Source organism: Nymphalis io, chromosome 6, assembly GCF_905147045.1.
Source record: "Nymphalis io chromosome 6, ilAglIoxx1.1, whole genome shotgun sequence".
NCBI classification, from domain to species: domain Eukaryota; kingdom Metazoa; phylum Arthropoda; class Insecta; order Lepidoptera; family Nymphalidae; genus Nymphalis; species Nymphalis io.
The window spans coordinates 3,205,139-3,220,410 of NC_065893.1; positions in this window are offsets into that span (position 1 = coordinate 3,205,139).

The window sequence follows — 15,272 nt, forward strand, 5'->3', positions numbered from 1 at the left end:
GTTTTCGAAAGAAATTCGGTAATCGGCGAAATATTTCGAATAGACGCCAAATACACGATACAGTTCTCTTATAGATATAAAAAGCTTAACCCTCAAGTCAATTTTACTACATTATCAACTTTTTAAGACAATAAGGCACCCAGAAGGCCGCGCCACGCTAACACCGAATGTACTCTTACGAAACAATAACGAATACTGCAAACTAAATTCATTTAACTTAGACCGAAACTAAAGGCCACAAGCCGCAAACACTCATTAATCGTAAACCGACTAATTTCATTTGTCACTTTACCGTATTTTCGATTGCTCCGTCAACATTGTTGTGTCAAAGTGTCCATATTCAAAGCAACACTAAACCGCTAAAACAACAATTTCTGTTCATACATTTATTTCGATGGTATCATTCATATCACTAACTAAATTGTATCTACCCTTAGTGTCAATCAGGTTACGAATCGGATGTTCGTTCTTTTAATAAGCTTAGTAGAACACTGAGCTACGAAGCACACAAGTACCTCACTCGCTACGTAAAATTGATTTAATTAGGTTTGTGTTAAACTTTAAATCAATAATTGGTACGAAGAAATATATTTTTGGAAAAGTTTTTTTTTTGCAGCTTAAAGTAGAAATGTAGTGAAATGGTAGGAAATGTCGCTTATATGATAAATAATAACGAAATAGCGTTACTCCTACCTCTAAAAGGCTACAAAATGCGATGCGTTGGCAATGATGCCAACTTGGGGTTTTCCCTCCAAATTTGAGGGGAATCAAGATGTGCAGGGGTTTTTTTAGGGGGTCTATTATTCAAGATTTTTTTGTTCTTAAAACGTACGATTCTATACAATTTATATTAAGCCTCGAACACAACCAACAAACTAAACCAAATAAAAACTCCAAGCGTGGCTATAACTGAAATATCAAAGATTGAAATAATAGCTCAACGGTCAGCGTGCTGGTACAACACCTAGGATGCCCGGGCTTCGATTTCTGGTTACTGAATGAAAAATAAAAATCGTTTAATTTCATTATTATCATAATTAATATTATTAGGTCATTAATGAATTGTAAGGACGGGACTAGGTAAATAAAGTAGATGTTTAAGGTTTGAAGATAAATTTATTACTGCTCTCAATACCATGTGTCAGCTGCTTATATACTACACTACATGCCCTACCAAACAAAAAAAAATGTTGGATACATTAACATTTTTTTTATCAAAATACAATATGAAAAAGTAAAATAAAATTGAATATAATAATAATTAAACAAAATAAAACAAATATGTAAACAAAGGTATAATAATGCAGTGCTGAAATTTAATATCAAATATCATAATAGGTACAGTCATAATCACAAGTCTTAATAAACAATATGTTTAATGATCATTCAACATAAAGTCTTGTCCTATTTTTATGAACAGTTTTTTCTTTACCATTGACTAAAATTACAACATTCGGTGATAAATCTTTAACAACTGTATATGGACCTAAATATAATGGATCAAGTTTGCTAATATTTTCATTTTTAATCAATACTAAGTCTCCTTGTTTATACTCCACTGGGTTTATACTTCTATCATATTTTATTTTTCTTAAAGTTTTACAATTTATGAGGTTTGTTTTAGCATCATTTTGTGACTTTTGTAACCGGTATTTTAGTTCTATTGCATAATCATCAAAATTGTAAATTGGATCTATTGTCGACCTAAGATTACTTGGTAAGTTACATTGTTTGCCAAACACTAATTCGTATGGAGTAAATTTTGTACTCGAGTGTACAGAAGTGTTATACGAAAAACACCAGTAAGGAATCCATGAACTCCATTCCTGACTATAACTGTTAACTTGCATTCTTAAATAAAATGTTAAATGTTTATGACTATTTTCAAGTGATCCTAAGGTCTGATGGTGGAAGGCTGTAGACTGTAATTGACTTATATTTAAAATTTTACAAACCTCTTCCATTGTAGAATTTATAAATTCAGTTCCTCTATCGGTCACGATCTGCCGAGGGATGCCATATCTAAGTATAAAATTATTTACTAGAGTTGTAGCTACTGTGCGCGCATCCTTACCTGCTATCGGATATGCCTCGACATATTTGGTGAGGTCGCATTGGAGCGTTAAAATGTAATTATAATTATTATCTCTTGTCAATGGACCTACCAAATCTAAATAAATCTTATCAAAAGCTGAATTTCCACAGTCCGTTATGGTCATAGGTTCTTTTATGGTATTTAAATATTTATAACGTTGACATTTACTACATTTTTTTACAAAAAGCTTAACATCATGCTCTAATCCTGGCCAAAAATATTTTTTACGAATGTTATTTAACATACGTCTTATTCCTGCGTGTCCGCTAGTGGGCAGGATATGATAATCGTTTAATATAACTCTTTTCGTATCGTCGTCTATAATTTTTGTAACTCCTTTAATTACGCATAAACGGGGTCCGGACCACTTACGCATTATATTAATAACCTGAGCTAGCTCTTTAATTATTTGAAAATTATTCTCATCTTTTATTACATATAACGTATTTATTTTTAAATCGATACAAAATGATTCCATTTCCCTCACAGAGACAGCTCGTGTACACTGGGATTGGGTAAACAGTTTCACAAAAATTGTACGATTTGACGACGAGTATGCATAATCACCACGCTCTAATGATACGCATTTTTTAAACTTTCTCCATTCTTCTTCATTCACAAATACCAACTCCGTGTAATACTTCGGTAGTTTTAACATCTCTACAACTCTTGGGTGATCAGTCCAATCGTCAGAAGAAATATTAGAAACCGAAGTAGAATTACAAGGTTTTTCATCAAGCTTCTTCTTTTGTGCCCTTGTAAGTACTGACAAAATATGATCATTCATCGCCTTTAATTCTTCACTACTAATTTCTATGCGTGACAATGCATCTGCAGCTACATTATCACACCCTTTCACATAAGTAACCTTAAAATCATACTCTTCAAGTATTAGCCGAAATTTTAACAATCTACTGGAAGGATCTGTCATATTGTATAAAAATATTAAGGGTCTATGATCTGTTTCTATAATGAACTTTCGTCCATAGAGATACGGTCTAAAATATTTAACAGACCAAACAATCGCTAAAAGCTCTTTCTCAATCGTTGGATACCTACGTTCAGCTTTATTTAAACTACGACTGGCGTAAGCTATTGGTCTACGATCAGCATTACATAAAATCGAACCTATTGCATACCCTGAGGCGTCTGTCTGTAGTATAAATGTGTTATTATAATCGAAAATAGGATATTGTAATATTGGAGGGCTCATTAACATTTCTTTTAAAGTACTAAATGATTTTTGACAGTTTTTATCCCAATTAAATATTACATTTTTACGACATAAATCATTTAATGGAATACAGATTTGGGCGAAATTCGGAATAAACTTTCGATAATAGTTCGCAAAGGCTACAAATCGTTTGAGCTCGTCTACGTTTTTAGGAACCGGATAATTAATTAACGCCTTAATTTTTTCTGGATCTGGTTTAATGCCGTCCGCTGATACCACGTGTCCGAGGTATAAAATTTCTTTTCGAAGAAAATCGCACTTATCAGGATTTAATTTTAAATTAACTTTTCTAAGCCTTGTTAAAATATCTAACAAATTTTTATTATGACTATCTAAATTTCTTCCGAAACAAATTAAATTATCCAAATATACAAAACATTTATCGTAATTAAGTCCCGACATTGCTACTGTCATTAAGCGTGAAAATGAACCAGGACTGGTTTTCAAACCCATAGGCATACGGGTCATTTGATACTGGCCAGACGGTGTTGTGAATGCGGTATATTTCCTACTGTCAGCATTTAGCTTCGTTTGATAATAAGCTTGTGTTAAATCTAATTGAGAAAAATAAATAGCTCCTGAAAGTGAGTCTAATATATCACTTATATTCGGAAGGGGAAATTTGTCATGCATTATACAATCATTTAATTTCCGAAAATCTATCACTAAACGCCAGCTTTTATTATTATCTTCTGATTTTTTAGGTACTAATAGTACTGGGCTAGACCATTCGCTGTTAGCGGGTTCGATAATATCATTGGCCAACATTTTTTGAACTTGTTTTTCTATTTCATCACGTTGAGAAAACGGTAATCTATATTGTTTAGTATAGACCGGATTCGTATTAGCTTTTAGTTGTATATTTTGTTCGTAAAGATTACACGTACCTAACTTGTCTCCTGGCAAGAAAAATACGTCAGCATATTTCGCACAAATACTTTGTATACTAATGCTTTCTTCTTTGTTCAAATGATTCAATTTAATTAATGATAATAATTTCCGAACTCTTTTTCCGTCCAAATTTTCTTTGTTAAACGAACAAATATTATAATTCGATAATAAATCAATTTCAGGCCTAAAATAACTAAGATTAATTTCTGTTTCGCGAGTATTTAAAATTTGAATAAATATTTTTCCCTCTTTCGGTTGACAGATACTTCCAGCGATAAATACACCTTCACACAATTCTCTGGGAAATATAACACACGATTCATTCAAATAAGAATCAACTTGAAAAAACTTTTCACACCTCGGAGGTACCTTTATAAATGTATTTTTACCTAATTTTCCTAAACCTAAGGAGAGCGTAATTGGTTTGTCGAAGCTATTTAAAGTAAATGTATTATTTTCGTAATTTAATACACAATTATAATTAGTTAAAAATTCTTGTCCGATTAAACCATCTTGAATACAAGGCAAATTCTTTAAGACATAAAACTTATGTTTGAATTCTATTCCACATAAGGTAAACGGTATGTAAACATAGCCATCGGTGTACGAGGTGCCACCAATACCATTTACGGCTACGCGTTTTGGATGTATTGGAATATTCCTATCTCTTATTACATCGTATTTAATCACTGACATCGAGGCGCCCGTGTCAACTAGCATTCTATATTTGGTACCTAATATTGTAAACTCTACGAAATTATTATATGTATTGCATGCTAGAATAAAGTTAGGATCGAAAAAACTCTAAGTTTTGGTTATTTTCCGAAGTAGTAACCTGTATATCGTTTTGGGATTGATTCATAAGATACCCATGCTGTTTTCTTCCGTTATTATTTCTACCTCGCGATACTGCACGTTCAAAATTATGTCCGCGTCCTCGAGAATTACTTGTGGATCCTCTATTGTTTCCTCGGTGGTATAAACTAGATGTTTGATTCGGCATCGGCCTAAATGAACTATTTGGCGTGTAATGTTGGCGTGCGTTGTTTATTACTCGACCTCTACTATGCCCCCTATAAGATGGTTGGTACTTACCTCGATGTTGAGTCGTGAAAATCGTTTCAGCTGATGTAAAAGAGCCTTGACGCGACAGTTCCTCGTCTTTGGCTGCTCTTATAACATCTTTCAGCTCTGAGTAGTTGCGGGCCGCTAAAATAGTGCTTAATCGACTGTTCTTTAAACCTTCGGTGAATCGCTGTATTGCTAATTTTTCGTTTACGGGTCTCAATATTTTAAACGCGTTATCGTCACCGTTAGCTTGGGAAATAGTCAATTCAACAAATAAATCCTCAAGTTTCTTACCAAATTCCTCAATACTCTGCGAACCTTGTCTAGATTTTAACATTTCTATTTGTAGTGCCGTGGCTGACTGCTTAGTCAACAGATTATTTTTCATGTCGGCAATAAGTTCTGTGGAAGATTCATAGTTAGATAACAAACGTAATTTGGCATTTTTAGTTAAACGAGTTTTAAGGACAAAAGAAATAAGTAACTGTTCATGTTCTTTCCTAATGGTTTGGCTATAGAATTCGATACAATCTATTAATTTTTTAGTAACTTCTTCATCTCCTGTCATAATAGGTAGAAGAGAAGTAGCAGTTTTCATGTCAAAGTCAGTCATGGTGCTAAAATCTTGGTCACTAACTAAACAAGTTGTTTGAATTTTTTGATAAAACGATTCAATTTCTTCGCAAGCAACTAATAAGTAATTTATCTATTCCTTTTTTATATACCCTTTAGATGCATTAAAGTTTAACTCGTCACGATATTTTATATATTCGTCATATAAACTTTTTGCCTCTAAATATTTCTGTTCTAACAACTTTTTAGTTCTTTTCCCTTTACTTAGTTTAATTAAATTTATTTTTATATTTTCAATTTGATGTTTTATATCTAATATATGATCCATTTAAATCTTAAGAAACGGCTTAAAAATATACACTTAAAAATAATGATAAAATATGAATATATCTATTGTCTATAATTCCATAACACCTTTGCTGATGACACTATTTCACTTCTCCTTTTATATATTTTTCACACTTTTACACTCCTATTTTTTTTTTATAAACATCTATTGATGCGTCTCCAGGCTAAACGACACTTTCCTGATTTCTTTCTCCAATCTCTGGTCCACGCCTCGAACGTCTGAAAGCGCTCCTGGCCATCTCCTGACGCATCCAGTTTATGTGGCAGCGTTTATATAATTTATATATGGCAAACTTTGCCCCCAAAATTAAAAGTAAAAGAAAAATACCCAAAATTATATTTGTCACTTTCTGATTTTAGTGTATAGTTCCACGTCGGCCGAATTCACGCCTCCTGCGGCATTTTGTGCAATCACAATTTGTTCTTTACTTTGTTCTTTGCCCATTTTGTATTATGACGCTACTAACGTTCGAACAATTAAATACACGAATGTCCAATATTACACAGAGCGACATTATATTGTTATACTGCACTTCGTTAGAACCCGAAACCGAACCTTAAATGGCAGGGTCGCCATGTAAGGACGGGACTAGGTAAATAAAGTAGATGTTTAAGGTTTGAAGATAAATTTATTACTGCTCTCAATACCATGTGTCAGCTGCTTATATACTACACTACAGAATGTATATAAATGTGTACAATGCACCCGCATAAATACAACAGCTATTTTATACTACTTGAATGTACTTTTAATTTGTATTTGAAATTACCTCTCAAACAGAGTATACAAAAACAAATAAGAGTTCTGAATTTAAAGTTAATATCCTGGGACATTATTCACACACGGCCATCGTTCCCCACACGGATCCCAAATTAAGCAGAGCTTGTACTATGGAAACCAGACAACTGATATACTTACATAGATAATTACACCCAGACTCAGGACAAACAGACATGTTTATGCACATAAGTTAACATCTGCTTTGGGCGTTCGAATAAAGTACTGCGCGTGCGCTTCTGGGAAACCTTTGCAAAATTTTTGAGTGCCAAACCACGCCAAACGATAGCCTACCTATTGTAGATCTATTTTAATAATAATAATAATAATTTATTTACACATCCAAAAAAATACATGTACAATTTGTTTGCAAAGTATTATCTAACTCTAGGGTTTTTATTTACATTAGTAGCACTATTAGTGGATCTCTGACTCCAAAACTAATATAAATTGTACTATCAGAGTCAGCGATTTCTCTACAATTCATTGCACACTAGATTAGATTCCTACCTTTAAAGGCGTAGTAAAATATATATATATGAAAGAAAACAAGTGAAAACAAGAAGGAATTATTTAAGTTAAATAACTAAATATAAGCAAAATCAATCAAAAGAATTAATTTTGTTTAAAATATTTACCTCACGGTCTTAAAAATAAAAAAAAATAATAATATAAAGGTAATAACAAAACCATATAAAGACCAATAGCGCTATGGCTTACGAGCCGCACGCAAGTCCCAGGTTTGAACTTTGGGTTATTGTCACAATTCCCGTCATAAACTAAATAAATAAATAAAAATAAGGTAAATTATTAAAATTCCTAATATTAGTAAATAACTTAAAATGGGGATTGCTATTATTATAAAAAAATGTTAATTGAATTCAAACATTTAAATCGTTTCTTAATCTTTGATTAGAGAAAGTTACATATAGGAGGTTGAGGCACTTTTTGGTGAGACAAAATGCAATAACCGACAAAAATCTACATTTTAAAACACGTTTTGTGTCGAAAAAATATCGCAAAGAACTTCGTTCTTGACGGGTGTCAACCGACCGCACATTTTTTTTAATACTAATATCAAAGGGTTTTTGTTTCTTTTTTAAAGCATACGTAGGTGAACGGGTAAATGGACCACCTGATGGCAAGTAGTTACCGCCGCCTATAAACATAATCATTCCTTTCATTGCCTTTACACACCAACCATGGAATTAAGATATTTTGTCTCTTGGGGCTGCAGTAACACTGGCTCACGTTTCCAACCGGAACACAACTATACTAAGTATGGCTAATTGGAGGTAGAATATGTGATTAGTAAGTGATACCTACCAGAGCAGTTTGTACAAAGCCCTACCAACAAGTGTACAAACTGCAATGAAATTCACTCATTTTTTTGGATTGAAATTCAATAATTCTTTTGTTAGATTTTAGACATGATTACGCATACGTTTAATTATTATATATAATATCGTTATAGTAAACTACAATGCATATGTTTTAATCAAGTTAATATCTTTACCAGATAAGCTAGGCTTTGTATCTTAGGGTGCTAACACGGCTTACGCAGGCTAAGTCATATGAGTTACAATAAATTAATGTAGTGTGAGTGATTAATGAACTCCTCCCGACTGAATCCGGTCACAGTAGAAAGTTTTAACGTAGACTAACCAGCTGCACAGAATATATTGTAATGCACAAGTTTGTATACAAATACTCTCATAATGCCATGAGATAGCAATTCGACAAGATCAAAAAGATTTCAAGAATATCAATATCGAAGAAAATCAAAGAGAGAATAGATATTCTATATAATAGAAGCACTTAATAGGGCTTTTTTAAACATTAGGTAAATGGTCATCTGATACAAAAGAAAATAATAAAAAATCTCACTAAGAAACTGGTCCACACTTCTGGTGACCCAAGAGTTGGCGCTCATTTAGCCCAAAGGCTGAGTCTAGCGGTACAAAGAGGCAATAGTGCCAGCGTCTTGGGTACAATGCCACAGGGCAATCTTTTAAACGACGTGTTTTTTCTATAAATTTATAATGCGTATTATTTTTATTTTATTTTATATATTATGAAAATTACTATACATAGCATAAAAATAAATTAATAAGATATATCATACACAACATAAAATATTATATAATATTTATTCTTATATTCAGCTCAATATACCTATATAATATTAAAATGTCGAACAATTTTAGTTCTTAAATATATTAGAAGAATCATAATATGAAGATAAAAAAAATAATTAAGGTGCTTTACTTCCCCGGCCTGGTCTTCGAAGCCAGGAAATGGGAATCTGCAGCATTATAAACTGGCCACTGAATTAACAAGACAACCTATGACGTGTTTTAAAAATACATACGAAAACGTAAAACTAAGTAGTACGGGGTAATTAAAGTTCAAATTGTTTTTAACGCAGACTTTATGATTACAAAAAAATTATACAGAATATTTACATGCTCTTTCAAAAAAAAAAAATGCCTTTTGCAATCGAAATTTGGACCAGTATTTGAGTATTAACGCGTGTAAAAAAGGCCGTAGGGCTTTCGGTAAAATATTTTAGTACAGTACGGACTACAGACAGATATATTACTTTGTTTGTTATTAAATAAATAAAATACAATTCCACTTTTTTATTGATTACAATAGTTACTATATGAAATATCATATAATGTAGTGAAACATACTTGTAATTTTATAAAGCCGGGACGGTGTTATATAGCACTAACTACAGAATAACGACGAAAAAAAACTACTATGATTTTTATTTGAACTTATTAATAAATTATTTATTAATAAAAAGCACTAGAAGGCATTTTTTTAATAAATCAATATACTGTTACTTACTCATTACCATTTCTCTGGAACTTTAATGTACAAATTTGAAATTAAGCAGATATTTACTTGCTAAAAAAGCATTTCATTTATATCAAATTTTATGGAATATAAACAAAGGAGTGAACAAGGGAACAGCTAAGGTATAGAAAGTAATGACTATATAATTATCACTACATAATATAAACCAAGGTGCCCTCGGACATCTGTCTCCGAGAGACAACCAAGCTGCCCTCGGATCATCTGTCTCTCTGCCTGAACGCGATTAATTCAAAAACAACTGAACGGCTTTTCATGCAGTTTTCACCGATGAACGGAATGATGCTTGAGAAAAGTTTAGATGCATAAATTTATGTATAATTTTATTTGGTTTGAAGCAAGCTTTAACCCCAAAGAAGGCTACTTTTTATACATAAAAAAGAGGCAGGTAGCCCTTCCCCGCTTAACAAACGTGCGAAGCCGTGGGTGAAAATTAATATAAAATATAATAAGGGAAATAAATATTTTATATTTTGTTTGTTTTTTTTCATATGCCGATGATTGTTGAAATCATGCCGACTGGGAGCTTTACTGACATACGCCGCGTAAACCAATAGACTTATAGGTGATATGAACATTGAACATTTTACTACCTAAAACCGTTATTCTACCCGTGCGAAGTCGGAACGGGTGGCCATTATTAATAAATTAAGTGGCTAGTATAAAATAAAACAAAAGTGTTGGTCGAAGTGGCTGTTAAGTAAATACTAAGACGACTTGAAGTTTTTCCCGTCATGTTGCTCCAATGTGGATTATTACAAACAAATGCGACAGAATTCCCAGACACCCCTAGATGCAGGTTTACTCGCGACGTTTCACCGCTAAGCGTGATGAATTATTAACTCAAATAATGAACCTGAATACTCGATTCTAATTCACCAGGTCTAGATACTAAGGCTTCACATCTCATAAAAAATAATTTATTTTATATAAAATAAAATAAGGAAAAAAATATTTTCAGATAATTTTAAATATACAAAAGATACTATCAGAAATGAAAATTTATTTCCACTGATAAGCTTTGAGATGCGAAAGATGAGAAGAAGAGAATGTCTGGATATCAGCGTCAATTATTCTAGCGCCAAACTTCAGTCTTCTTCTCCTTCTTCGCTTCTTGACCACTTAACGTCAGGTGGCCTGACGGTAAGTGGCATTTGTCCATCTCCCTTTCTAAAACAAATTGAAAAAACTAGCCTGCTCTTCAATTCTATATATATTATATTGTAAATATAACTAATATAATTTATTTTTGAAGTTAGAAGTGCTCTCAATAAAATAAATTAAGCAACGTAATATTCATCAAAGGTTTATTTATCGAATCCCTTCAGTGAAATATTCAACGAACGCAAATTAATCCACAAAGTTTAGCACGCAATTTTATTTATTCCGCAAATTGAAATCCATAAAAACTTTTTTTGTAACTCCATATAGTTCAACAGCGCGTATATTTATTTGTTATAACAGCAATGCAATCATATGATTGGCTATGTGTACCGTACTGTAAATTCTTACCAATCAGAGCGTTAGATTAGGTTAGGTTAGTTAGTTAATGTTTTCTTGATCTAGTAACAGCCTGTAAATGTCCCACTGCTGGGTTAAGGCCTCCTCTCCCTTTTTGAGGAGAAGGTATGGAGCTTTTCCAACCACGCTGCTCCAATGCGGATTGGTGGAATACACAGGTGGCAGAATTTTAATGAAATTAGACTCATGCAGGTTTCCTCACGATGTTTTCCTTCATCGTAAAGCACGAGATGAATTATAATCACATATTAAGCACATGTAAATTCAGTGGTGCTTGCCCGGGTTTGAACCCACGATCATTGGTTTAGATTCACGCGTTATTACCACTGGGCCACCTCGGCTTTTTGTTTTCTTGATATGTTTTAATTATTATGGTTTATGTCGCATATCACTTACTGACATTTTATGACCGTTTTCCATAGTGAGTTTCGGGTTTTTTCTTACTAAATAGGCCTACTAATGTGTTGATTCTCTGGCTACATCTCACATCATTTCAAGTGTCCAAGTCTTCGTGAGGCTTCGTATGTGTAAAGAATTAAGTTGAAACACTTAGTGAGGAAAGCAAGAATACGGTGTCATATACAGGTCCGTTTCAAAATTACTCATCGAGCTGCCTTCAAATCTAAGAGCTGGCAGCTATTCCTGCTTAAGTCGAAGATTCCCAAAGTATCGATACAAAAGAAAAAAGAAAAGCCGCGCCAGTATTATGAGATCTTCACCTCGATTCGGCTTTGATTTTTTTGACCAAATAGTCTAACAATGTTCATAATTTTTTTTTCTGATAACATTTAATATAGTATTGATGTGTAATTGTATATATTTTTATGAAGATTTTCTGAATATTTTTTTTAGTTACGTACCGGCTAAGGCAGTCTAGTTATTTTATTGTCAAAAAAACGTTCGTGGTTCGTGGTCACACATCTGCACATAAATATTAGCAACGTCACTAACGTCACAATCATACTAGTGGTAGGACTTTGTGGTTCGTCTGGGTAGGTACCACCCACTTATTAGATATTCTACCGCAAAACAGCAGTATTTGATATTGTTGTATTCCGGTTTGAACGGTGAGTGAGCCAGTGTAATTACAGGCACAAGGGACATAAAATCTTAGTTCCCAAGGTTGGTGGCGCATTGGCTATGTAAGCGATGGTTGACATTTCTTACAATGCCAATGCATAAGGGCGTTGGTGACCACTTACCATCAGGTGGCCCATATAAAAGGCACAAACGTTTTCAATATTATAACATTAGTTAACACAATATTATTGGTTATGCTTGGATTGGTTGCTTATGAAATCTTTTATTTTATTTGAACAATATCTCATCTACAAGGTAAAAAGAAAACATAATCGACATTAACATTTTAATGATATATACATACATCCATATAAATATAAATGAAATAGTATTAACACATTGTATATATATCAAACATTTAAAAAAAAAGTATAATAGAATTAGTCTTAAGAGCACTTCTAAAGCTAGCAAATTTCATCCGCGTGTCCCTTAAACGTCACTCTCTATCTTAAATCAATGTTTTATCTATCTACAACGACTAACGGTAAAATATTTAATTATTCATATAATATCCAAGAATTTCCATCTTCATATTTTACATGTCCATATTTTACAAATGATTTATTTCTTTTAACTAAAATATGATAATTAATACAAAGCACTTTCTTTTTCATTGATTTAAGAAATAAATGGTCTATGTTTGAGGTATGGATGACATGAAACCGATGGGTTTTCAACGAAAAGAAAATATAGTAAGCGCCAAAAGCCTTTTATCGTTATAACTATAAAACGAAAGGGTTTAACAAAAAGCCTTAGTAGCAGCCTTAGATTATTTTTAAATATTTTGATTGTTATTAATTTTTGGTCCCAATAACCTATAGACGAGTAAAAATTAGAAAACTAAAGATTTCGAGGACATTTCGTGATTTTTTCTGTTAGATATTTTTAATCAGATACCCTTAAAATTATAACGCATACGTACAATATTTATTTAAAACTGGATTTATACCCCTGAAAAACAAATAAAACGTCAGCAAGTTTGCATTCCCGTTGTTAATTAAATTAGTTTATCAATATTTGCGAAACAAGAGAGCAGTTAACTTGCATACTCGTTATAAATGAGACTGATCGAGACTCGAATCTATTTTTTCACTTATTTATTCCAATACAGGTTTCCAATTCGAACCAAACATCGACCTGTAATAACACGTTAAATACATTTTTATAACAAATCATATTAAAAAACTTAATAAGTGCATACTTTCAAACCTTTGTTAACTGATTACCTCGGCTTTGGGAGGTGATTTTATAAAAATCAAACATGGTAAAGAAAACACTTACTACTCGAGATATGTGCTAATAAGCATGCTTTTTAGCTACTAAGTAGAGTGCTTATTTAGAGTAATTTCTCAATATCTGATATTACTATTATGTGAGAACACTTCTTTCTGGCACGCCATATATACTTATTCTGTAATTAATTCAATTTTGTTACATTAATCCTTCGAATACATTCAATAAAAATACTTGTTGTAAAAATAGGAGCAGAAGGAAGAAAAAAAAATGCGAAAAGAGTTTTTATTTAAAATTTAATAATGTACTACATCAGATATCTTCATCTTATATTATCTATATGTTCCCATTTTCACTTAATTTTTTTTTATTTTGCATCAATTAAACTTGATTGACACCTTTATTAAAATACCCAAACACATATTATCGTAGTTTCATTCATTGTTCCTATAAGAAAATGTCTAAATTCAACAATATCCTAATATTTCCCCTTTATACAACTAACATATAATTGTTAGTAGTTGCTCGGTTCTGTTATTAGTTTGCAATTATTTCCCGCTATAAATGCTAACTTTGCGACACTACAGGGAATGAACAATGTACTGTAGCTACTGAACATCTAATTAGAACTAAATGTTATATAACAAATTCTAGGTAGCTTAGTAGACATATTTTTGGTTTATCTTTATACTTAAATTTTACTTAAATAAGCTGAGATGGCCTAGTGGTTAGAACGCGTGAATCTTAACCGATGATCGTGGGTTCAAAACCCGGGCAAGCACCACTGAATTTTCATGTGCTTAATTTGTGTTTACAATTCATCTCGTGCTTGACGGTGAAGGAAAACATCGTGAGGAAACCTGCATGTGTCTAATTTCATTGAAATTCCGCCACATGTGTATTCTACCAACCCGCATTGGAGCAGCGTGGTGGAATAAGCTCCAAACATTCTCCTCAAAAGGGAGAGGAGGCCTTAGCCCAGCAGTGGGACATTAACAGGCTGTTTAATTTTACTTAAATTTTAAAAAAAGTATATTTTTTGCTTTGACTGATTACAAAATATGTATTTGTGTAAAAAAAAATGAAATAATGAATCTGTGTGCGCAAGCACAAATCTGTCTGTCTCTATCTCTCTCCTACCACGCATAATCCGATATAACAACAAATCCAACACGACCGAGAGAGATAAAAAGAGGTCACGCGTAGGTCCAATAGGTTACGTGCTTTTCCGAAACACGTGAGTTTGGAAGTTACAAGTGTTTTACACACTTCCAGACTTGGGAGAATTTTCGAGAGAAAACACTAATATTTGTTTATCCCGACCTGGGGTGAAACCCAGGATCTCGGTATCTACGCCCTTATAAGCCAAACACTAGACGAACGAGGTAATTTTTTTTGGTCTTTTTTATTAATGTTTTTTCTTCTTGCATGCCGCAAGCCCATAACGAGGTAATCAATCTCGATAATTAAATATAATATATTTATTTGTTCTAACACATTTTAGAAGATTTAATACCGAGAGAAATAATTTCTTACTTAAACTGCTTTGATCTTACCGTAGCTTGTGT